At 34.6% G+C, this 25,193-nt stretch overlaps 1 protein-coding gene across 2 annotated transcripts in view; it reads right to left on the reverse strand.

Moving 5' to 3' along the window:
• Positions 1–2,992: 2,992 nt before the first annotated feature.
• Positions 2,993–25,193, reverse strand: part of LOC141402717 (uncharacterized) — a 38,050-nt gene continuing 15,849 nt past the window's right edge. For both annotated transcript variants that reach the window (XR_012412703.1, XM_073984580.1), the window contains exon 2: positions 2,993–4,704. The gene's annotated coding sequence lies outside the window, so the exon portion shown is untranslated. The remainder of the gene's footprint in view (positions 4,705–25,193) is intronic.

Consider the following 25,193-nt stretch of genomic DNA (forward strand, 5'->3'; position numbering starts at 1 on the left):
TTTGTAACTACTCGAAATAATCATTGTAGACCCCACAAAGTATATATATTCTTGATCAGCGTGCAATTCTACATCGATATAGCCATGTCCGTCCGTCTGTCCGTCTGTCCGTCTGTCCGTCTGTCCGTCTGTGGAAATCACTCTAGCGTCCGAACGGATTGACGTAGGTTGATGAAACTTTGGGAAAATATGTTATATTTACGTAGGACTTTTGGTATTGAAAGCGGGCTATGTAGGTCCACGCTTTCGTATAGCCCCCATACAAAATGACGCGTGACGCGTCGTCGTTTTAAGGAGTTTTTAAGATATTTGTCCCATTTTACCACCGAATTGGTTGTAATTTGGTACTTTGTGTCTCCAGAGGCCAAAAAACATTCCTACCAAAGTTGGGTTATATAGGTCCACGTTTTGGTATAGCCCCCATATAAGGCCCCATATAAAGTACGCGTCATTTTAATATATTTTGAATGTATTTGTCCCATTTTACCACCGAATTGGTTGTAATTTGGTACTTTGTGTCTCCAGAGGCCAAAAAACATTCCTACCAAATTTGGGTTATATAGGTCCACGTTTTGGTATATCCCCCATATAAGGCACCATATAAAGTAGGCGTCATTTTAGTATATTTTGAACGTATTAGACCCATTTGACAGCGGAATTGGTTGTAATTTGGTACTTTGTGTCTTCAGAGGCCAGAAAACATTCCTACCAAAGTTGGGTTATATAGGTCCACGTTTTGGTATAGCCCCCATATAAGGCCCCCTTTATAGTACGCGTAATTTTAATATATTTTGAATGTATCCGACCCATTTGACCAAAGTGTCGGTTGTGACTTTGTATTTGTATTTTCAGAGACTAAGAAACATTTCTACTATAAAATTTTTATATAGGTCCACGTGTTGATATAGCCCCCATAATACGATATCTCCCGATTTTCGATATTTTGAAGGTTTTAACCTCATTATCACACCGAGATGGCTGAAATTTGGTATTTAGTCTTCTTTAGGCTTATAAAACTTTCCCCCAGAAATTTTTAGGTATAGGTCCACGCCGGCATATAGCCCCCATAGAACGGTACCTTCCGGATTTCGGTTTTTTGAAGGTTGTGGTCACATTAATCCACCGAAATGGCTGAAATTTGTGGTGGAGGGTATAAAAAGTTCGGCCCGGCCGAACTTAACTCTTTTCTTACTTGTTCTCTCTACAACTTAATCTTTCAATACTTCTAACAAGGTGAACACAATGGACCACAAGGTCTCCGAGTGGAGTGGCTGTCTATTTGACAGCTGCGCGTCCTTTAACATAACCTACATAACATTGTCCCATGATGAACCTTACAGTAATTCTGACCTCTGTCTTTTATTGAGTTAGAAGTAAGGAAGAAAATCTACGACTCGATATAATTGGTTAAATAAGACTGCTGCCAGGTTCGTTCTGCCATTCATAAATCTCTATAAAAGTTGTTGAGTTTGTTACTGAAGTGACACGCTGGGGTATGTACAGATTACCCAATTGTAATATTAAGATACTGTTATCCCTCCCCAACAATATCACGGTGTCCCGGTACTCAACAGAAAGTGATTTCATTTACTTAAGTTGACTTGTATCAGTTCCGGGGCTTTTAATAATTAGCATTCCCGCTTGGAAGACGTTGCCGATTATATACAACTTATATTATCGTTCAACTTCTAGCTCCTCGCAAAGATGTCCAACCCCAGTGTACTTTTCCATTTTGGAACCATCAGGCCAAGCTTTGGTCTTCCATGGGTCCAGTTACGTCACTCTTAGTTGGAATCACTATTTTATTCGTAAGAATTGGTTAGAGATAATTAATGATCTCCAGAGGCCCCAAAAAAACTCCCTTGTAGGGGATAGAAGCGTGTACAAAACTCAACTCGACCCACATCTTTATCTCCCTGAGTTTAAAAGCGCTTCTGGCAGCGATATTTGCAACACAAATATTCAATATACAAGACATCCTTTTGTAAAAGCGGAACAGAACACGGTATAAATCCAATGTTTAATCGGAGGCCTTAACCCCCAAACTTTCATTGAATTCGTACAATAGTAAAGCACGATTTCATGGTTCTGTTTTCTGGGAACATAACGATATTGTTGTTAAACTTGTTCAAATAAACACTATAAAAATTATACAAAACGTATTAACTAAAAAAAATTCACAAAATGTTATTTAAGATATTTGTTTTGTTTTTTTTTTTTTTTTTAATTTTGTGATTTTTACCATAATAAATAAATATTAGAAAATGAGAAAATGGGAATACTACACACATTAGTACATTAAGAATATCTTATCTATACAATTAACCTTTTTAGCGATAATATTTACTTAGTTAATAGAATTGTAATGAATCATCAAATCAAATCCTTAAACAGCAATGCCCCTTTCCCCCATACAAGTATAAATACATAAGAAAACAGCATGTTGTTGCATTCAAAGAAAACTACAAACATCAGGCAACATATGCAAACAAAACAACAACAGCAACAACATGAAATGTATTAAATTTTGAAAAGACTTAAGCACTTCACAAATTATGGCGTATAACGGCGAAATTGTGAAACCTGCTATAAAAACACCAAACAACAAAACAAAAAACACACTAATTTGTATTAAAACAACAACAACAAGAAAACATCAAACTGTGATTAAAAATGAAAGCCATCTTAAATAGGAAAAAATACAAGTAATTAGCAAAAACGAAACTACTGCAACAGCAAAACAGCAGCCAGAGAAGTAAATAGAGAGAACGATCTGTTAAAAGTGAAGCAATTAAAAACAAATATTTTAGCCAATGAAAACATCTTGTTAGTATTAAAAAATTAGAAATGATGAAGAAGAAGAGCGGAAATAATGATACAATCCTTAAAAAACGACTTTGGCAACAACAAAATGCCACCAAACTCTCTTTGCTTCCTCCAATATAATTTTATTTTATTTTTTAGATTTTAAATTATTATTTTTTTCTTTAAATTTGTTTTTTTAGAAAAATTATCATTTCTAAATGTTAGACCAAGGAATATATAATCATGACCACACAAAAGTTAGGCCAAATATAAAGGCAAAACAAATATTTATTTTATATTCCAAAAATCGAGATCCCCATTAAACATCCATCACAACAAAAATCCTAAGCTATAAATATGAATTATTTACTTAGGAAAATTCAGCCATTAACTGTTTTCTTCATTTTTGGTTTGAAATAACAGCAACAACCAGTAAGCTCAAAAACTATAAACTTTTGTTATTTGAAAAAAAAAAATACTAAAGAATTTTGTGATTTATACCGAAACAAAGGCATTATTTAGATTATTATTATTTAGGAAACACATAAATACAAACAACTTTTATTTATTAACAAATCATTGGTAATTACCAACACAAATGTGGTCATGTAAGTGAAGGGCCATTACCAACAACTATGAGTGTAAAAAAATAATGGAATTTTTATATTATTTTTAAAAGTCATTAAAACAAATACAAGTATGTAATGTATGTATGTGCATGTATGTTAATGTGATATTTATGAAAAAACAATCCCCTTTAAGAATGTGAACTTTTACTACCGACAAAAAACCAATGGTAAATGCAATATGTATAAAATTGTGTAGCAAAAGGAAGAATAATATTTTCAAAACCAATTGTCCTCTAAAGAATAGCAGAAATATATTGGCCATGGCGAAATAGAAAATAGCTTTATTTTGTAATATTATAAAATATATATTAGAAATCTAGATTCTAAAAATTGCCAGAAATGGTACAATTGCCGTTAAAATTCCAAGGACAGCGTATGAATCAGCATCAACGCCCATTTAAATGGCTAAAAATGGTGCTGCATTTGTTTATTTAGGTTATGTTAAAAGGCACGTAAAGCGTAACGTTTTCATCCTGAAAAGTACCGCAAGAAAAATCAGGTAAATGATATTGTAGAAACGGAGAAAGTAATAAAAGAGTATAAGTATTAAGAAAAAAAGTGTTGCCTTGGTTTAATAGACTCAATTTCAGACCTTTGTCAAAAATAATTAGACTTTTTGGCTCGTCTTGGCAGATGCTTGTGAGAGTTTGGATCCTGTGTTGATTCTCAATTTTCGTTGTTTCCTTTCCATCTTCCCAATAGTCTATACTGCAGAAGTCAGCAATATACAGGGCAATCATGAATATTTCCATCCAAATTTTCCGCACGAAAAATAATTTTAATAAGTGCAATTCTTTTAAAATCAATATTCTGAAACATTGAAAACTACTAGAATCACAAATGGAATATTCTCCCCGAATCGACGGAATAAATTGGGGAAAGAGAACAAATTGCGCACGGAATTTTTATTCATGATTGCCCTGATAGTTTATTTTCCATTTGCAGGACATAAATTAGACCGGTCTTCTTTAACGAAAGTTAAGATGTGGTTTTGCGTTTGGAGCGGATTAGCCAGATTGCCTTTAACTGGATTTGTTTTGCCAATCCCAACATCCACTTCTGAAACCTTTTTGATTGCAAAGAATTCGTTCAACTTGTATAAGTGTTGTAGGTCGATGATATCTCTGTTCCATTTTTCTTCTTAGAGTTATCTAGACCGGTGTAGATGGTCTAGAGGTTGAATATTGTGGGTTCAGGTCTAAATTTAAAGTTGTGCGGCTGTAAAAAATACAGCCGCTACCTCGGAGACCTAATGTCCATTATGTTCATCCTGCAAATAGAAGAGATAATATAAAGTGATAGTGTGATAGAGTGATATAAAAATAAAGCGATTAGTTATGAAATATAGATAGGACTTCACGAGTAAGTTGATTGCAATTTAGCCTAAGACTTGAATACGCTCAGAATACTTTCCCCATAGCCATCTAAGACTTCATGAGAAAAGGACCATTACTGTGGGGTCCATGTCTGATAGGTATAAGACTGCCGATAACTCATAATCACAGAATAGTCTATATCTAGTATTATTTAACATTGCCCACTTGCATAGTAGATGCTCGATGGTCTAGTCCTCATCTTCACATGGTCTGTAGTAATCTGCATTGCTTTTATTCTACAAACAAGTTGTCGATTTTATTCATCCCACCACTACCGATTTCTCAAAGCCATTTAAGTTAAAGACCTGGGGGGTTACTCTCTATTGCGATGCGTAAGAAAAATGCTATGCGTAAGGAAATTAAATACATCTCTAATGCGTTTTCGTAGCTTCTTTTGCAAGTATTTTTATTCCTTTTTGCTTTCTGGCACCGCCGCAATCTGTAATACAAAAGGGAATGTAAAAATCGTGCGTTAATGCAAATATATTGCGCTAAAAAAATACCAAACGCAAACGCATCGTAATACAGAGTAACCCCCCTGGTTCAACTTATATGATCGTCTGACATCGAGCACCTCGCAAAAAAGTCCGGCCCAGTGCCCTCTTCCATTTTTGCGTCCAGTCACTCCTAGTTGGAATCAAGATCTTAGCTGCTCTGTAGTTGAGTGTTGCTGAGAGGTAATCACTGATCTCCAAAGGGCCTACACAACCTCTTTTGAGGAGGATAGAAGCGTGTCCAAAACGCGACTCGCAATACATGTTCATCTCCCTGAGCCTTGAAGCGCATCGAGCTCCTCGCAAAAAAGTCCGGCCCAGTGCCCTCTTCCATTTTGGATCCATTCGTATCAATGGCCAAGCTTTATAGAAGTGGTCTGCCATGGTCCAGTCACTTCTAGTTGTAATCAAGATCTTAGCCGTCCCACATCATCATCTCCCTGAGCCTAAAAGCGCTTCTGGCTGTGATATTTTCAACTTGAATCTTCAAAGGTTTGATATCCAGCATTGTGTTTAGCGCAGTATGCGGAGTGCTTTTGGCAGCGTCGGTGGTAAGGAACGTAGCTATCCTGGAACTATCGATTTTTCTTCTTTTTGTAGAAAGTATGGGCTTTGCAGGGCATATGCAAAGTTGATTGCTCAATGTTTAAATCACAGCGTGTCCGTATTGAGAGCTGAGCCACAAATTAATGTCCCTGTGACGACACTCTAGGATACCCGTTTCTCTACAACAAGATCTAAGCGAGGATCCTTGTTTAGCGCGTTCCACCAATAATTACATAAGAAGATTCTTCTCTTTTCCTTCTTCCTTTAATTAGCATTTCAGGTGACGATAAGTTTCTTCAAATCATTGCCTTGAATGAAAAAACTTGTGACCTTAAGCCCACTATCGGCTCAAGATTTCTATTCCCAAAGTCCTTATGGATGTTTTTTTTTTTTTTTTTTTTTTTGTTGATATTCTATTACAGTATGATGTTTAGGATGATTTGGCAGCAGGATCTGCCTATTCCGTTACTCTTTGCACAAGAAAAAAACAATATTTAAGAAGTATTAAATCAAATGATGGAATCGAACGAAAAATGGAGTAAATATTCTACTAGAAGTAATGACAGGAAAAACAGCCTACCACCAAAAAATTGAATCCATAATAACAATGTTAATGCACAATTGACGGGGGAGTTGTAAAATAACCGAGAACTGAAAATATCAGTTAATGGGCGCCACCCGAATGTAATGCGAAAGCGTTCCCGGCGTCGCGCTTTTTCTGTGTAGAACCACTATTGATAGTGCAATATCATTTTCTGACGGACAGCTTCAGATCTCCCCATAAAAGTTAGGAGCGCATAATGTTGCAAAGTTTGAAATTTTCTGATTTGCCTGTTGCGATGGAACCTCCAATGGTTGTGTATCACTGCCCAGTGAGAAGCCAGTGAGGACTTTAGAGGCTCCTTTCCTAGCTTTTATTTTGTCATGCGACGAGAAGTGAAAGAGTGGTTGGAAAACCTTTAGGTTAAAAATCGAGAATCACTAGTAAATGTTACTATGAAAACACTGGTTGGATATTCCAAACCTACTAAATCCAGGTCATTCAACGTCAACATTAAAACACCACATAGTTCAAAGGCCTCGGATGCATCATACTTGGAGATAATTGGTTTAGATTAACTAGATTACAATCTCAAAAAACATTTATTCTTGCTTTCCTTCATTAGACAATTCGTTTATGGCCAATATTTCTATACGAAACAAAAAACTTGAAATTGGTATTCGAAATCCAAAACTCCTTTTGCTACATATATACACATGAAAGTAATACGATCTCAAAACGATATACATATATTTAATAAAATAACAATCTCAACGTTATTTGTTGTACGATATAGGGAATCATATAATGTATATTTTTATTAGTAACATCAGCGGCAGCAGCAGCGAAGAACAAAAACAATGCAGCAAATGAAATTTGAACAACAAACAAATATTGTACCTGAACAACTTAAAGTATTTCTTAAGAAAACAAACAACAACAACAAGAGAACAATTACAGTACAACATAACAAACATCCCGTTTTTAAATTGAAATTAAAAAAGTGAAAACTAAAATTTAGTTGTACTCTAAATACAAAAGATTTTTAAAATCTGGAAATGAAGGCAACAACAACAACATAGGGAATCAAATACATTTTGAACAACAGCAACAAATGAATTAAGAAATCACATTTATATTTAAAAGAACATTAAAAAGGAACAACAAAAGCAAAGCAAAAATGCAATTTAAGACTGAAAGTGCACAACATCTTTAAAGAAAAAAATAAAAACACAACAACAACTTTAAAACAAAAATACTAAACGCCAATTAGTAGAAATGGACAAACTAAGGAATTAAGGCAAATAACGTTGTAAAACAAAAAAGGGAACAGAAACAACAATGGCAACAAATTTATTGTGTGCAAAATGATAGAGGGGATATGAATTAAGAACCATAGAATGATTGATATGAATTCCAAATGGTTGAACAACAAACCTAAACGTAAGAATATTATCTATCCATCATATTTATAGATTACCAATTTTGAAGAAAAAACGTACTAAACATGATAAAAACAACAACTATTCCAAAACAAGAATGAATAATATATGAAATTGATTGAAATAGAAAGAAATGTTTATAACTTAGTTTTTATATTAACGTATGCATAGATACTATATTTTCCAGCAATTTTCTTAAATGATCCATATTGTGAGCGATTATACCATACATAATTTAAATTTTTTTTTCTGAATTTTAATAATTTCAAGTATTCTTCCGGTACATGCCTAATTTCTAACGTGGCCAGTATGATGTCGTGTTCACGATATGATGCTTAGGATGACTAATACCCATACAGGGGACAGATTCACTCGGAGACATGTGGTGTGTGTGGATTGTGTTCATACTAAATAGGTGTGAAGATGATGATCCTCATCATTCAGTTTCCAGGATATTGAAGCGTTGTTGATCAGTGAGAGAGAGAGATTAAGAAAGATGTGGAGTAATTATGTGTGGAGTAATTGCCAAGCTTCTTCTTGTAACAAGGAATACCTGCACCCCATCTTGCCGTTAGCGAGTTGGAGAACGGAAGTTGTTCACTGCCCACACCGCCATATCTGCGATGCGCCCTCTCAATGTAGATCTAATGAAGATTCCCAATGTAGTATCCAGGATGAGCACAATGTTGTTGTTGTTGTAGCAGCATAGAAGAAACATACGTTTGATGCTGGGTTGGCAGCCGCTGGTCGAACACTATGGTTTAGGGTCAATCCGGCTGTCGTGGAGTTGTGAACACAATGTACCAACGGCCTCCGATCTATTTTATCTTCTAATTAGTTTTCCATTATATTACTATGCCCTGGAATCCTACAAAGTTTGACGATATTGCGTATATCATACAGAGCCCATCTTCAATCAGGTCCTCCGGACTAGCGACATATGTATATACATAGTATAATCCTGTAAGACTGGGTTCAAGTCCTATATCCAAATCTGCTCCTTTCCTGATAACGGAGAAGAATTGCCTTCAGCCCAAATGTCTCTGCTAGGAATAATTACTGATGGGCCAAACTGTGAAACTCGCTACGTTGTTGAATCTCGGAGGCTTTTGCATACTTAATAGTTTGCACACAGTAGTGCCTTATTCCCAAGTGTCTGCCACCAAGACAAGTCCACCATAGGTTAAGATGCAAAAGATGCTCGCCTTCGCAGACTTGGTTTCGAAGAAGATGCACTGACTGAAGCAATTTCAGTCTCTCCAGTAGTGATCTTCTCACTAACCTTCTTCGTCACCGATGAATACGACATAAGCGAATAGACCGGCTGTGGTAGCGTCAACATCTTCGCGGCAGGAAGATGTTTATCGTTTGTACCTAAGTCGAATGGTTTTCATTTGGCTTCTTCTTGACCTTTTCGAAGGCTGTGACTTAGCCGCTTTCGACGAAGGAGTATCCTGTATCAAGAGGTTTCCTCGGTTTCTCGAATTGGGCCGACGTTAAACGTCCGGCCCAGTGGAACAAGTCGTTTCAGAAACCTATCCAACGGATTGAGTTGCAATATCATGGCTGGAGGTAATGATATAGATCACTGTTGTGTCCATGACTTCACGTCTTCTGTCAGTTATAAATTGTGCCAAATGTCGTTCGGGATGCTCTCCTCCTTGAGAGTTAGGCAAACATTTTCCTCAATAAGATTGTGGCGTGTCATGCTCTATTTAGACTGTCGTTAGTATGGCCCAGTTGCAGAATGTCGTTCCCGCCTTTTTCTACAGTTCGTGAATAGGTTTCAACGGGGCTCTATTTAAATACAGTTGGTACCCTACTGTGAACCTTGAAAAACGCCGATAGATACGTGGTCGCTTAACACCCCGCTGTTAGGGGAACTCTTAGGGTAGAAAATAGTGGAATAGTCTATTCTCCTCATTGGTTCGCGACAATCCCTCCTCCGTTTTCAACCGGACTTGCGACCGGTTTCGATGGGGAAGGGATGTAAAAAAGAGTTTCAATTTCATGGGCATCAAACAGCCTGTACCTTTTGTCCATACGACTAGGGCACCGACAATGTTTCGGTTTCTTCCTCGACTTCACAGAGATTGCAGTACTCGATATTGTTGTCTTCCAACCTCTTGGTCATAAAACTTCTGCTGCAGTGATCACTGATGACTCCTACAGTGATTCTGATCTCTGATTGACTTCGATACATTTCATCTTGGGCACACCGTTCGAACTCGACGAGCTACATATAGAATCGAACGGCACTCATTGATATAGTATCATCATGTTCTCTAAGGGTAGCGTACTAGGGTATCACATGGTCGGCCCGTCTGATTATAGATTCTTGTTTAAATCAAACTTTATGTTTATGATAAGTATAGAGGTTTAAATTTATGTATGTGTGCATACGTTAATGTTTTATTAAATCATTTCTATGAAAGCAATTAAATTATATTTATTGTTTTCCGAAATATTTTTGTTTTACTCAATCAGTCATAACTCTGGCAGCCACACAAATATAAAAGCAATTTAGGAGGACAATCAATAGCCGAAGACACTTAATACAACAACATTTAAGAAATGTACAATTGGAACTCAATTATTATTCTCGTACTCTTTTTAAACTTTACGATTTTTAAGAAAAATTAAAGGTAACATTTTCGAGACGATCCCAGCAAAAGAAAACAACTCATTAGAAATGTCCTTATTAACCCAATATTTTAACATTTTTTTGACACTAAAATAAGCAGTTTAAAAAGTAGTTACCACCTTTAATAGCCAAAGGTTAACTATTTTTTAGTGGTCAAAAAATAACTACATACCTATTTGTCGCGTCAAGGACATTTGTAATGAGTTTTTTTTTTTCAAATCTAAATGTTGTAGGTTCAAAGAGTTCCAAATGTATATCATTATTTATTATTATCATATAAAGCAACTGCAATACATCAACAACAACTAAGAACTCATATGTGATTTAACACCATTGATGAAACAGTAATATTTAAAACAAAACAACAACCTAGTACTTGTATTTATTATAAATTAAGGAGTAGAACAACAACAAACACAACAACCTGACAATGCCCCATTATTAACTCTTCGTGATCATTATTGTTATTACAAAAAAATAGTCATCATCATCATCATAAACATCATCCTATATATTAATTGGGGATTGTAGTAGCTCAAAATAAAAAAAACAACAATTGTAGCAAATAAACACTGACCTCCAGCAATCCATGTTATAATCAAATTTAAGAAAATCCTTTATGCTGAGTTTACACCATTGCCAAGTTTATCAATTTTTTCCGAAAATAAAAACAAATGTTTAATATTCGTTAATTAAGATATATTTTTTGTCTTAATTTGGAAATTGTGTAACTCTAAGCAACCCCAAAATAAAACATAAATAAATACTGAATGCCATTTATTTTTATTCATTCCATAGAAAATTAAACAAAAATACTGAAAATAAAATTTTATTAAAACTGTAGATTTTTTTGAAAGCAAATATTTGTTATTTTAATATTATACTATATTAGACAAAATCGTTTATTATGATTATTTTTTTAATATTATTCACATATTGAATGAAAAAAGAAATGAAGAAAAATTTTTTGTTATTAACATCAAGCGAAAAGGCTTACATTTAATCACAAAATTATTTGAATTCCTTAAGAAAACACAACAACAAATGGGAATCAAATTTCGTAAGTGAAAGAATTTCAAAATTATGTGCATGAAATTGAATAGTCAGCAAACAACTTATTAAATGAGCAATGATTCCAATTTTTTTTTTTAATTTTTGTGTCCATAATTTTGAAATACTTTAGATTACGTTAAACAAATATTGAAACAATTATCTAATAATATCTACTATTTATGTAATTTACCATTTAAATAAAAACAACATCGTTATTTAAAACTAGAACAACAACAACTATAACACCTAAGAATACAAATTGGGTTTCTCTATTGAATATCCATGAGAATCCTTTACTGAAAACTGTGATATTATAATACAACAACAACCACAACAACTAAAATATAATTGTTAAATGTGAAACATCAATCACACAAAGGGATAACAAGAAAACAAATGTTAAATATTTTAGAAGAAGCAAAACAAACAAAAATAAATATCGAAATTGAAAGCATTGAATAAAAATGTATTCTTTACAAGAAAATTTTAACTATAACAACAAAACAACATCCAAATTTGTTATATACAATTTGTAGCAGGGAAATTTTTCAAACACGCAAATTAATACATACATACAAAACGAATATCAAGTGTATTAATAAAAACAATATTCATATATAAAAAAACAAAGGCTAGCCAACTACTTTATGTATAGATATTATAAATATATGATTGTATGTACCTTTCAAATATATTATATATCATTTATTATAGATAACAACTATAAAACAATCAGGAACGAAAAGAAGACAACTAAAAGTTGTATAAGGTATCAACAAAATCTGATTACTCAATACTGTTCTTCAAGTACGGTTTTTCGGTTTAGATATTAAGTGTACTTGAAGTAAAAAATAAGCTAATTTTTTCAATTAAATTCCAAAACATAAATTTGTTTGCAATGAACATTTCGACTAGATTGTATTTCATTTTTTAAAAATCGAATTGGTTTTAATTATAAACGAGCACTTTGATTTTCATTTCAAAGTTTGTTTAAATGTTGTTATTTATAATATTTGATATATCGAAACAATATATTTAACACCAACCAATTAAATCAAACAATCACTCATAAAGAAACCAACAACAAACAACGTTTTGAAATGCCTATAAACAGAAAAACGAATAGAATAACAATTAAGGAGGAAAGTAATGCCTATAAAAGCAACAACAAACTATGCAAATATACAATTGAAGTGTTTAAGAAAAAAAAAACAACAAAAACAAATAATCATTGTTTAATAAAATCAATTTTTCTCTTATTATACATAGAAAAAAAGTGGAAAGAAAATGCAAATAAATACTAAATGTAATTTGCACTGCAAATAACTACTACTATTAAAATTATTATTATAACAATCACAACAATATTGGCATTGCAAAATATAGCAAATCGAAATAATGTTTTATGCAAAATGCTTAAACTCTTATAAAAATATTTAAACGCCTAATAAATCAAAGAAAAATTACGATAAAAATGTAAAACATTTTCATTTGCCATAAATACACCCAATAGAAAATCGAGTCTTCGATGACATTTTCGTCGACGATTCGTTGACGAATGTTCCGAAATTGTCATGTACGACAACTTGCATGACCATGTCTTGCATTGTGTCTTGGCAACAAACCGAAAAATGCTCAAAAGTGTGCTTTGAAACAATTGTATACATATTTATTCAGATATACAATTTTTTATTTGTAAAAAAAATGTAAAATTATAAAGTCACAAAATTCGGAAACCGCGTTACTGATTAAACAATTTTATTTATACAACCTGAATTATGTAGAAAACGGTAAGTTAGAATAAATAGAATTAAATACTTTAAAATTAATTGTAGTTATTTTTTGAATAGTTGCATTTAAGTTGAAGAAAATTGAAAATTCCAGCGACTTTAAATACAACGCCTGTGGTATATGGTAAGATTTTAGAATATTTAGGAGAGATTCACAATATTCATTTTAAATCATTTCTTTTTGCAGAATCCAAAAATAAAAAGAGGTCGCCTTTAGGTCGGCTGGGGTAAGAAGTGTAAGGCGTGGTAAAACTGGAAGAAAATGGTGGATTGCAAAACATACGGGAGCTAAGTATTATTAATTATTTAACTAACTTATTTTGTACAAATTATATATTTTATAATTAAATAAAAATAGAACTTTTACACACGACAACATAAACGAAATTGTCTTTAGTTTAGTCATCGATGACTAGTAGCAAGACAGGGTCGGTGAAACAGTCGTCGACGAAATACGGGGATTTTAGTCATCTAGATCGTCGTCGACGACAACTTCGCTTACCCTGTCGCCCAAGTTGTCGTGCATGAATACTGGGACACTTGTGTGAAAATGTCGTCAACGATCCCAAAGGGCTGTCTGCAAAGAGTCATGAACGAATTGGAAATGACGTGCACGATTCATCAATGTTGTCTTAAAGACACTTTCTACTGGGCATATTTGTTTTTTTTTTCAATTATGCATGTTTATATAATAATATTAACATAATATAGAAATAATTTTTTAAAAAAGTATTTAACGAAGTGCTTATTTAATAATTTGCTTCAATATTGTTTCACTTTTTCTAAATAAATGCAAATTAAAGCGACATGAAAAAAGTATAAAAACGCCAACACTTTCTAAATGTTACTAATTATTAAATATGTAATCATCATTATTATTATTAATCTTTAATAAAAATAATAAATATAAACATATATTAATTGTAGCAAAACAGAAAAAAAAATGAAATAAGAAGTAAATAAATTGGTAAACATGCAAACACAAAAATATCGTTTTATTTCATAACTTGTGGGAAAATTGAAATAGAATACACTTATACCACGAATTGCGTTAATGGTTGGTTCCGGCAGACTTCAACGAAATGCGAAACAACGCCAATCGAATTTTTTAATTGGTTTGTATTTTCTTCTTATTTTTTTTTTTACTAAAAAATCAAGCGACTGTGGTTCATTGATAACCATGTCCGTCTGTACGTCCGTCTGTTGAAATCAAGATACAACTCTCAATTTTAAAAATACGAGTTTTGTAATTTGGTACAGTTTCTATTACACCTAGGATGCTTGGTATTGCATATGGGCTAGATCGTTCCACGTTTTGATATAGCCCCCATAGAACGGTACCAACCGATTTTCGGTAATTTGAAAGTTTTAGCCACATTATCACACTGACATGACTGAAATTTGGTAATTAGTCTTCGTTGGGGGTATAAAACTTTCCCCCAGAAATTCTTCGGTATAGGTCCACCCACGCCTTCATATAGCCCCCATAGAACGGTACTTCCCGATTTTCGGTAATTTGAAGGTTGTGGCGACAACAACCCACCGAAATAGCTGAAATTTTGTATTTAGTCTACGTTGGAGGTAAAAACCTTTCCGGACCACGTTTCGATATAGCCCCCATAGATCGGTACCTCCCGATTTTCGTAATTCTGGAGGTCGTGACATCAATATTCCACCGAAAGACTGAAATTTGATATTTAGTCTTCCATGGGGTTATAAAATATTCCAGAAGGGAATTATCAGTATAGGTCCACGTCTTCTTATATCCCCCATAGAAGCGTACCTATTGAGTTTCGGTATTTTGAAGGTTTTAGCCACATTATCTTATCGAAATATCAGAAATTTGGTATTAAGTCTTCTGTGAGTCTAAAAAATTTCCGCCAGAAATTTGTAGGAATAGATCGATGTATTGATATAGCCGCCATAGAACGCTACTTCCCGAAATTCGGTATTTTGAAGGTTAGCCACATTGTTTTACCGAAATCACTGAAATTTGGTATTTAGTCTTTTTCATAAACGAAATTGTTTCATTTTACTTCAATACAACTCGTGGTGGAGGGTATAACAAGTTCGGCCCGGCCGAACTTAACGCTGTTCTTACTTGTTTTCTTAAACTATCGTCACATTATGCTATGATTCATATAATAACAATTGCTTTGGTTATAGTTTGCATAGCTCCTTATATTTGAGTGACATTTTAACCTCTTTTTCTTCGGTAACATTACTAGACGCAGGTGATTCATTCTCTAATGCACGTTCGAGGCAATGGAAAATTCATCGTGTGGGTTAAGAACTCATGAATGTCTTCACGAGATTAAGGGGTCTGCATTGAAATCCATACCTTCTTACAATTAAACTAATAGCCGAAGGATCAAAACACTAATATTGAATGAATTTGACAAAAATTTCTGCCGTTTCACTTATTTTTATTGTCTGATTTTCACTTCTGGCAACGCAAATTCAGTTGAGTTGACATCCATAATCGAACCCTAAAAGCCACATACCTATATTCAGCCCGATCATAAATGTAAACTCCCCGTGAGTTTTGTCTTTCTGTCGTTGAAACTTAATGGAGAGAGTGAGACAACTCACGGGGAGTTGATATTCATAATCGGGCTCATTGTTTTTTATAACGCAATTCGAAACAAAATCTATTATTTTTTTGTTAACGCAAATCGAGGTATTAGTGTATAGAAAAGCTGCAATTGTTAGCATGCCCGTCATACATGCTGATTACCTTGGTTTGATTCCTCATTCCGTATGACTGCAACAGCATACTTTTTCTTGAGGAAGTCTATACTTCTCCAGGTATGGGCAACAAAATTTCCCAAAATCCTGACAAATTACAAAATTTTTTGCCCTTATGTTGCACTTTAATGTTGTCTTTGTAAAAAGTGAAAGGTTGAGGTATTACGAAGAACACTCCACAGGTCTCCCTTGTAGTGCAGTAACTGGTATCCAAAGCGTACTTCGGTTCGAAGAGGCAAACATATAGTGGTCTTTCGAATATGGTAACGCTGCGTTCTTACGGCAAATAGAATTACCATCGAGTCCAAATCACTGAGTATTTATTACCACAAATTAACTTCGAACTAGCTAACACTGCTCAACCACATTATCGGTACATTATTTTATCGACACATTAAGACTCGGGTGTACCTGGGCTACTACAGTGACACACAACATGTTCAATATGGTATCTGTTCGATTGATCTTGCGACAGTCAAGAAGCCCAGTGTATGTTGCGATGTTGGAATCTGGTAAGGCTTACGTGCGTAGTTTTCCAGCACGGAAGTTTATACTTGTGATTCCCTAATCGGATAACTGAACTTGCCGAGGTTTCAGTTCAACAACAGCCTATCGTATGATAGTTTGTACAATTTGCTGGAGAAGATGGGTTGTAAATCTATATACTGAAGTTGTGGTTATATCAATGGCGTCCAGTAGTCGCAGATATACATCGGAAGTTGGAAACGAGAACTGATTTATTTTGTCTACGTCAGAACCGCTATCAACAAAACAAGTTCGGCCGAAAGTACCTATACACAATATTTTTGGTGGAGAAGCCACTTGACCACTACAAACCCTAAGTGCCAAATTATAGCCAATTCGGCCGGAACATGTAGCTAAAAACTTCAAAATACCGGAAATCGGACGGTACCGCTATATGGGGGCTATAAGAAAACGTGGACCTATGCCCATAATTTATGGTGTTGAAGTTTCTTGGTCATTGGAAAACCCTAAATGTCAAATTATAGCTAATTCGGTCTGAAAATGTAGCTAAAAGCGTCAAAATAGACGAAATCGGGCGGTACCGCTATATGGGGGCTGTAGCAAACCGTGGACCTATGGCCCTAACTTATGGTGGAGAAATTTCTTGATGACTAAAAACCCTAAATGCCAAAGTATAGCTAATTCGACCAGATCATGTACCTAAAAACGTCAAAATACCGGAAATCGAGCGGTACCGCTATATGGGAGCTATAAGAAAACGTGGACCTATGTCCATAATTTTTGGTGGAGTAGGTTCTTGCTCACTGGGAACCCTAAATGTCAAATTATAGATAATTCAGACGTGTGGCTAAAAACGTCAAAATATCTGAAATCGGGCGGTACACAGTGTTGCCGCGTGGACAAAATATCAAAAAATGTGATGTTAACTTTTACATATGTTTTTTTCTTACTGTAAACACATCCGATACAATGAATCTGAAAGAATTTTGTCGATATGTGCATCCATAATGAAGTTATAGCTCCTTATGAAAAATATTTCCAAGGCAATCTAAAGCGATAATCATATGAAAATTAGACGACATTTAAAATAACATTTTCTGAAAAGTTTGTTGATAATATTAATACTTTTGCATGGGGATTTGATGGGTGGGCTATAAATATAAAAATTTAGTACAAATATTTGACATCAACTGCACATAGGCAAGGTACCGTTATCATGAATTAAAAATTTAAATTTGACAAAAAAATATAAATTCTTAATATTTCGTAGAGTATATCTTTTGATTGCCACCTTGGCTCTTGATTTCCTTTAATTGGACATATCTTCCGAAGCGAAATGTGTAAAAAAATTCTGCCCAACCTTGCAACCTTCTGAGATATATCGGTTCAGATTTTATATATCCCCCATATATATCTATCCCCGATTTTGCTATAACTCGTTCAATTTTAATCGAATTGCCTTCAAATTTTATATGTTACATTTTCTTAGGCCTCTGAATATATTCACCGATTTTCGAAATCGGTTCAGATTTGGATATAGCCCCCATATATATCTTCCCCTGACTTTGCTATAATTCGCTCAATTTTTGATGAATAGCCTTCAAATTTAACATGTGATGTTCCTCAGGCCTCTGTTCAGTTTTACCGTTGACCTAGGTTGATGAATGTTTGCACAAGTACTTATGAGGACACAGGAATGAAAAATATCAACTTTGGCCTATATCGGTTTAGGTTTGAATATGGCTTCCATATATAATTTCGCCCGATGTCACTCAATTACGGATAATTACGTCATATTTTCCTAATTTAATCGATTCACATTCATTGCGTGTTTAGTGCATCGAATACATAAAATCGGGCGAAAATATATATGAGAGCTATATCCAAATATAAACCGATTTTTGTCAAAATCGGTGAAACTGAAAAAGGGCTTAAGAAAACATCCCATGTTAAATTTGAAGGCTATTTTTCAAAAAATGGCCGATTTATAGCAAAATTGGTGAAATATATATATGGAAGCTATATCCAAATCTGTACCGATTTTTGAGAAATCAAATCAAAATCGGTAAAACTGAACAGTGGCCTAAGGAAACTTCCCATGTTAAATTTGAAGGCTATTCATCAAAAATTGAGCGATTTATAGCAAAATTGGGGAAAGATATATATGGGAGCTATAATTTGAACCGATTTTTACCTAAATCGGTGAAACTACTAAAGGAGCTAACAAAAATATTTCATATTATATTTGAAGGCTATTCGATCAAAATTTCCCGAGTTATAGCAAAATCGGGAAAAGATATATATGAGGGCTATATCCAAATATGAACCGATATGGACCAAAGTTAAAATTTTTCATTCCTATGCCCTTATAAGTACTTGTGCAAAAATTTATTAACCTAGGTCAACTCCTTCTATTTTTGTCCACTTTTGTATGGAAGCGGCAACACTGCACAGTGGTCGCTGCCATTGGCCAAAATTAAAAAATGAAAGTCTAATTTTTGGTACCAAATGTGTTCATATCTACTACTAACATGTTACATTTTTCTAAAATATATTTGTTATGGATTACTTCTTACTGTACTCTTTGAGAATGGCACCAAAGAAGGAGAAAATTTAAGAGGTTGGATTTCTAGGTGAATTCAGTGCAAAAGTTAGGTGAAAGTAAAATATCAATAGCAAACTAAATGAACTCTATATTGATCAAACTTAATTCGAATATTGAAAAACAATGTATTAACTTAATTTTTATGCAGTTTTGTGTTTGTTAATTTTTGGGATTCATTATTGAATACGTGTGTTGACTAAAGGATTTTTTTTAATGTCATTTCTTCAATATAATTCAATTTCATGTAAAGTTTTAATTATGTTCCCCCTCTTTCCCCCTAACGAATTTTTTTTTAAAAGATCAGTAGTAGTCTAAGTGTTATATTTTTCAAACTTTCAGCTGCATCTTTCCGCATCTTTGGAACTGGTTCCCAAAATACTAAGGGTACATTTCAGGGTGTTTTTGTCATTTTTTCAAATGTGCAGGTGATACATTTCAGCTTTTTAAATATATAGAAGAGGCATTGTGAGGTTCAGTCATATGAAGGATACGTTAAAATCAATGTAAAATTTGAAAAATTCAGCCATTTTGATTGATTATTACGGCTAGAACCCTAAAAATACCGAATATTGGGCGGTACCTATTTATGGGCACAAAATCAAAGGGTGGACCTACATTAATCGACAATTTTCTGGGGGTAGCCTTCATCCACGAAAGATTAAGTGGCATTTCGGCCATTTCGATTTAATAACTTATATGAAACCCTCAAAATTCCGAAAATCGGGCAGTACAATTACATGGGGACCTATCAAAACGTGGACCCAGTTCAAAAAAATTTTGCTAGAAGATTTTCTAACACTAGGGAATACCGATAGCCAAATTTTAGCCAATTTCACTGAAAGATGTGGTCAAGACCCCCAAAATGCCTGAAATCAGGGGGTACCGTTCTATGGGGGCTATACCTAACCTTGGACCTATATTGAATTTTTTTTGCTTCTTTTTATTTGTGTTGCTAACCTAGCCTTTACTGAAATTTTCGTATTGTTATCTGCTCAGGAAGTATTTTTGGCCGCTCTTCCCATACAAGTTCGACCACAGTGCACTGTGCGGTACCGTGGCTATACCAAACCGTGGACCGATATCGCCCATCTTCGAACTTGATCTAAGTACAGACCAAAAACACATGTGTACGAAATTTCATGTGTACGAAATTTCAACTCATTCGGAAGATAGCGTGATTACAACAGACGGACAGGGCTAAATCGACATAGAACTTTACGCTGATCAAGAATATATATACTATATAGGGTCGCAAATGATTATTTCGATGAATTACAAACGGAATCACAAACTTAATATACCCTCCATATTATGGTGGAGGGTATAAAAATTAGTTTCCTATCGCCCTTCTTGTTTATGAAAGGAATAAGCTCTTCCGTGGACCTGTATTGACAAATATCTGGGGGGTTTTATAGTTCCAAATAAAATAAAATATTAAATTTCAGCTATTTTTATAGGATAATGTGGCTAAAACCTTGAAAACACCGAAAATTGGGAGGTACCTATGTAGGGGGTTATATCAAAATCTGGACCCGTACTGACAATTTTCTTGGTGATAGTTTTGTAACCCCAAGGAAAACTAAATACAAAATTTCAGCCATTTTGGTGTAATAATAAGACTAAAACGTTCAAAGTACCGAAAATCGGGAGGGGCTATATCAAAACGTGGACTGTTATAGCCCATATTCAATACCAAACATTCTAGAAGCAATAGAAAATATTGCGTGTTGTATCTTGATTTCAACAGACAGACGGATGAACGGACGGACAGATTTATTTTATACTGACCAAGAATTTATATACTTTATAGGGCCTCCGTCGAATATTTCTGTGTTACAAACGGAATGATAAATTTAGGGGTCGATTATGGATAGCAACCCACCTCGAATTGCATTGCCTACAGCAAATTTAATAATAAAAACTTCCATTTCCGCATTGAAATTCATACTTTCTTACAATTAAATTAATAGCTGTAGGTTCAAAACGCTGATATTGAATGAATTTCACAACAATTTCTGTCGTTTTACTTATTTTAATTGTATGATTTTCTCTTTTGGCAAGTTGCTATCCGTAATCGATCCCTTAATTACACCTTCCATATTATAGTTGAGGGAATAACAACAAGTAAAAAAGTATCAGTAGGCTTTGCCGACAGAGATATACCCTCAACCATGTGAATTGAATTGAAACTTATTTTCCCCGTTCAAAAGATATTGTGCATACCACTTTAGTGGAAGTTTTTAAATAAATGGATCGGTATTGCCCATCAACTGAAACTAAGTTTGGACAAAATATGACGAAGGCCAAATTTCGGACCGAATGGGTTGATCCGTTCGAGAATTATCGTACTCTCCACTACATACATATGGTGCCTTAGGGGTTTTTACAACTTTCTGGCTGTTTTCTAAAGAAATATGCACTTGCCCCTGAAAAAGCTTGTACCATCGTAATTGAGACAGCGAATGCATGTTGCTCCAACAAAAATCAAAGTGATTCGAGAGCACGTCTTAAAGTGAACCTATCCAAAATACCCGAAGGAGTGGACAAATATAATAAATATTCGAGCCTGATCTATATCTGGTAGATATATTAGGATGTGTAAAATATGGACCAAATCGGTCGCTCCCATCAAGAGTTATAGTGCACACAATTTTTTCGAACATTTTTGAAGTTTTTTGGGGGAGGTACCTGAAAGAGTGGACCGATATGACTTATCTTCGAACTTAATCTAAGTTTAGACAAAATATTACGAACGCCAAATTTTTTACCTAATCGGCAGATCCGTTCGAGAGTTATCTTGCGCTTCAACCACTACACACGGTGTCATAATTTTTTAACTTTCCAGGTTATTTTCTCAGGAAGTATGGACTTGCCCCTGATGAAACTTGAACCGTCGTATGGGGGCAGTGAGTACAAGTTGGTACAACAAAAATAAAAGCAATTCGAGATAAGGTCCTAAACTGAACTTTTCCGAAATTTTGTGTGGGAGGTACCCGAAAGATTGGACCTATCTATGTCCGGTAGAAACTTCACAATGTGCAAAGCATGGACCGAATCGGTTACTCCCTTCAAGAGTTATCGTGCGCACAAATTTTCCGAACACTTTCGAACTTTTGTGGGGGAGGTACCGGAAGGAGTGGACCGGTATAACCCAAATTTTGGACCGAATCGGTTTATCCGTTCGAGAGCTATCGTGCACTCCAGCCAGCCAGACGGACGGACATGGCTAAATCAACTCCAAATTGTCTGAAACGGATTTCGTCCAAACATACTTGGGGTCTAAGACCATTAATTCGATGGGGCATATTTTGCCCGTATGAAATTGTATATACCCTCGTTAGCATAAAAGCTGAGGGTATAATCAGTTGTGAGATGACAAGAAAATTTTATGATGAAAGAATTTTGATTTTTTTTAATCATCAACAATGGGAAAAATGCATAAAGATACAACATCCTGTTCAGTTCTGAGAGGTTTTCAGTTCTGAGATGTTTTCGAAAATATGTTCAAAAAAAAAAAAAAAAATATTTTATGTTATTTTTGATCAATTTCAAAACAAAAGGATATGGATTATCTTGGGAAAGGATAATGATAGTTCTGATAAAAAATAGTTTGAATTCAAACCTTCAACGGTACAAGCATGAGTCAAAGGTTTTGGGAATTATGTCCGTCCGAGAAAAAGGTTTTGGGAGTTATGTCCGTCTTGGATTGAAATTTGAAATTAATTAAAAAATTCGCGTTTTTTTAGTAATGTCCGAATTAACTGCAAACGTAATTTGGGAGTTATGTCCGGGCACCTTATTTAAAACTATTTAACTCAATGGAATATAATCCGTTATTTACATGTTTGTTGTTGTCCTTTGCTGCAATCACATTCACCAAAAAATTTCTATTGAAGTTCCCCAAGGTATTCCAGGAATCTTGTGTGACTCATAACATTACAACAAATGACGTCAAAGCATTACCAACAGTCATCATCTGTTATTGTTTACCATTACATAACAACGGTTGTTATGAAACACAATTCCTGGATTTGTTCCAGTGGGTATAGAGTATAGAAGCATACATACATACCTATGTATGTATTCACGTGCTTATGTATACATTGCAAACCAAGGTCACGGGTTCAAGGACTTTTGAAAGCTCCCATAAAATTATAGTTTATTTAAATGAAAAGAGAGCCTTTGCTTTTTCTCTCATTGAAAATTACATAATGACACATTTATGCATTTCTAGGGGATGTTAAGAGAAAGGGATGTAACGAATGAAAGAGGCTTTAAGGGCGAATTGTGGCAACTTCCAATTTCTTAGAAATTGTGTGTTTGTTTTTGTGGTTACGTAAATGTTTTTGAAAAGTCCAATGTTTACACGCAGTAGGTGGCTGATATAACACTGTGTCTCAACCTTATTATTTTAGACTTTATGGCGATTACCAATAAGGACAATGGGTATATTGTTTAAGTAACATATGTACATACCCAATGTTATATCAAATAAGCTATTCATCGTAAAGAAAAACTGAACTGGCTTTGTCTACAGCTTAACCCACTTAGCGCCGAGAATTTTTTTGCGAGAAAATTTACAATTTTATATGAAAATTATATTTTTGAGACCTTTTAGGAGACTTCTTTTACAAGTGCCAGAATCTTTGAAGGGTATTATAGGTGTACTCGTACATGCCAATCCCTTGACAGATAACAGAAAATACTATAACAAAATGAAAAAAAAAACCACAAAAATTTGCGCAAATAACCGAGTTTTACCTCAAGTTTTGCAACCATTTTTGGTAGCGTTTAAACGACCAGTGGCTTTATGTGGGTTAATACCCTCAACCTACTGTAACAAAATGGGGGCCATAAATGTACAATGACAGATCCCAAACATGTGCTTCTTTGATTTCAAAAACAAAAGTTTGAAACAGCTTATCCTTTTTCAACAAATTTTTAGCGAACCCAAACATTTTTGCAAGAATTCTACTTTCTGTGAGAAATTATCCATTTAGCGGAATGATATGGATAGTTTCAAATTGAAAATGTAACGAATTTTCATTCATGTTTTTCAAACAAAATATTCAAATGTGAAAAATATTAGTTTTATAAATTCCAATAATTTCCTTGTTTTGTTTACATGTACCGGTGACACTAACTTTACAAACAAAAACAAATTTCCATGTGGTTGTTGTTGAGTTGTATTTGTTGTAGTATTTACTTTGCCTTCTTTGTTCCACCATTATATTTTATACATATACGGCATAATTATTGTGTTTGGTTTGGTTTTTTTGTTTTTTTTTTTGTCACTTGCTGATGGTATATCTCTGTCAGCACATCTGACTGATACTTTCTTACTTGTTTTTTCACAACTTTCGACGTGGATAACCACGACAATAGTGCATCGATCAAATTAAGTCTTTATATGTCGATAAAGGACCATCCTATAGCACTATGAAAAACTGGTTCAATGAATTCCATCGTGGCCGACAATCGCCAACAAACGAAGGTCGGACGTTGTGCCAGAAAAAATTAAAGCAGTGCGTGAACGGATAATGTGAGATCGCCATGCTTTACACCGTGGGATAGAGACACCTTTGGGCATTTCTTCCACTAACTAACATTTGATATTGCATGAACACTTGGCCGCAAAAATCGATTTTTCTCTCATAGACGACGAATCTTGGATTTATGCTTAGGGGCCCGAAACAAAACAGCAATCGACCTTGGAGGTCTTCGAAAGCAAGCCAAATCCAACGAAAGTTGTTCATGTAAGAATCACTTCGAAGCAAATGGTGGACTGTTTCTTTGGCAGAACTGACCGTGTGTCATCTATAAGGATTCAGAAATGTAGGACGGTTAATTCTGATGGTTACACTACAATTTGTTTGCCTGAAGTCTCCTGAGATATTCGAAAAACGAACAAGAGAAGACGAATCGTTCTGCATCATGATAATGCGAGCTCTCGCACATCGATTGAATCCAGCGCCTGTTTGACCGGACAAAAAGTGGAATTGGTGGGTCACACGCCGTACAGCCCTGACTGGCG

Source organism: Musca autumnalis, unplaced genomic scaffold, assembly GCF_047663935.1.
Source record: "Musca autumnalis isolate F117 unplaced genomic scaffold, ASM4766393v1 scaffold_4, whole genome shotgun sequence".
Classification (NCBI taxonomy): domain Eukaryota; kingdom Metazoa; phylum Arthropoda; class Insecta; order Diptera; family Muscidae; genus Musca; species Musca autumnalis.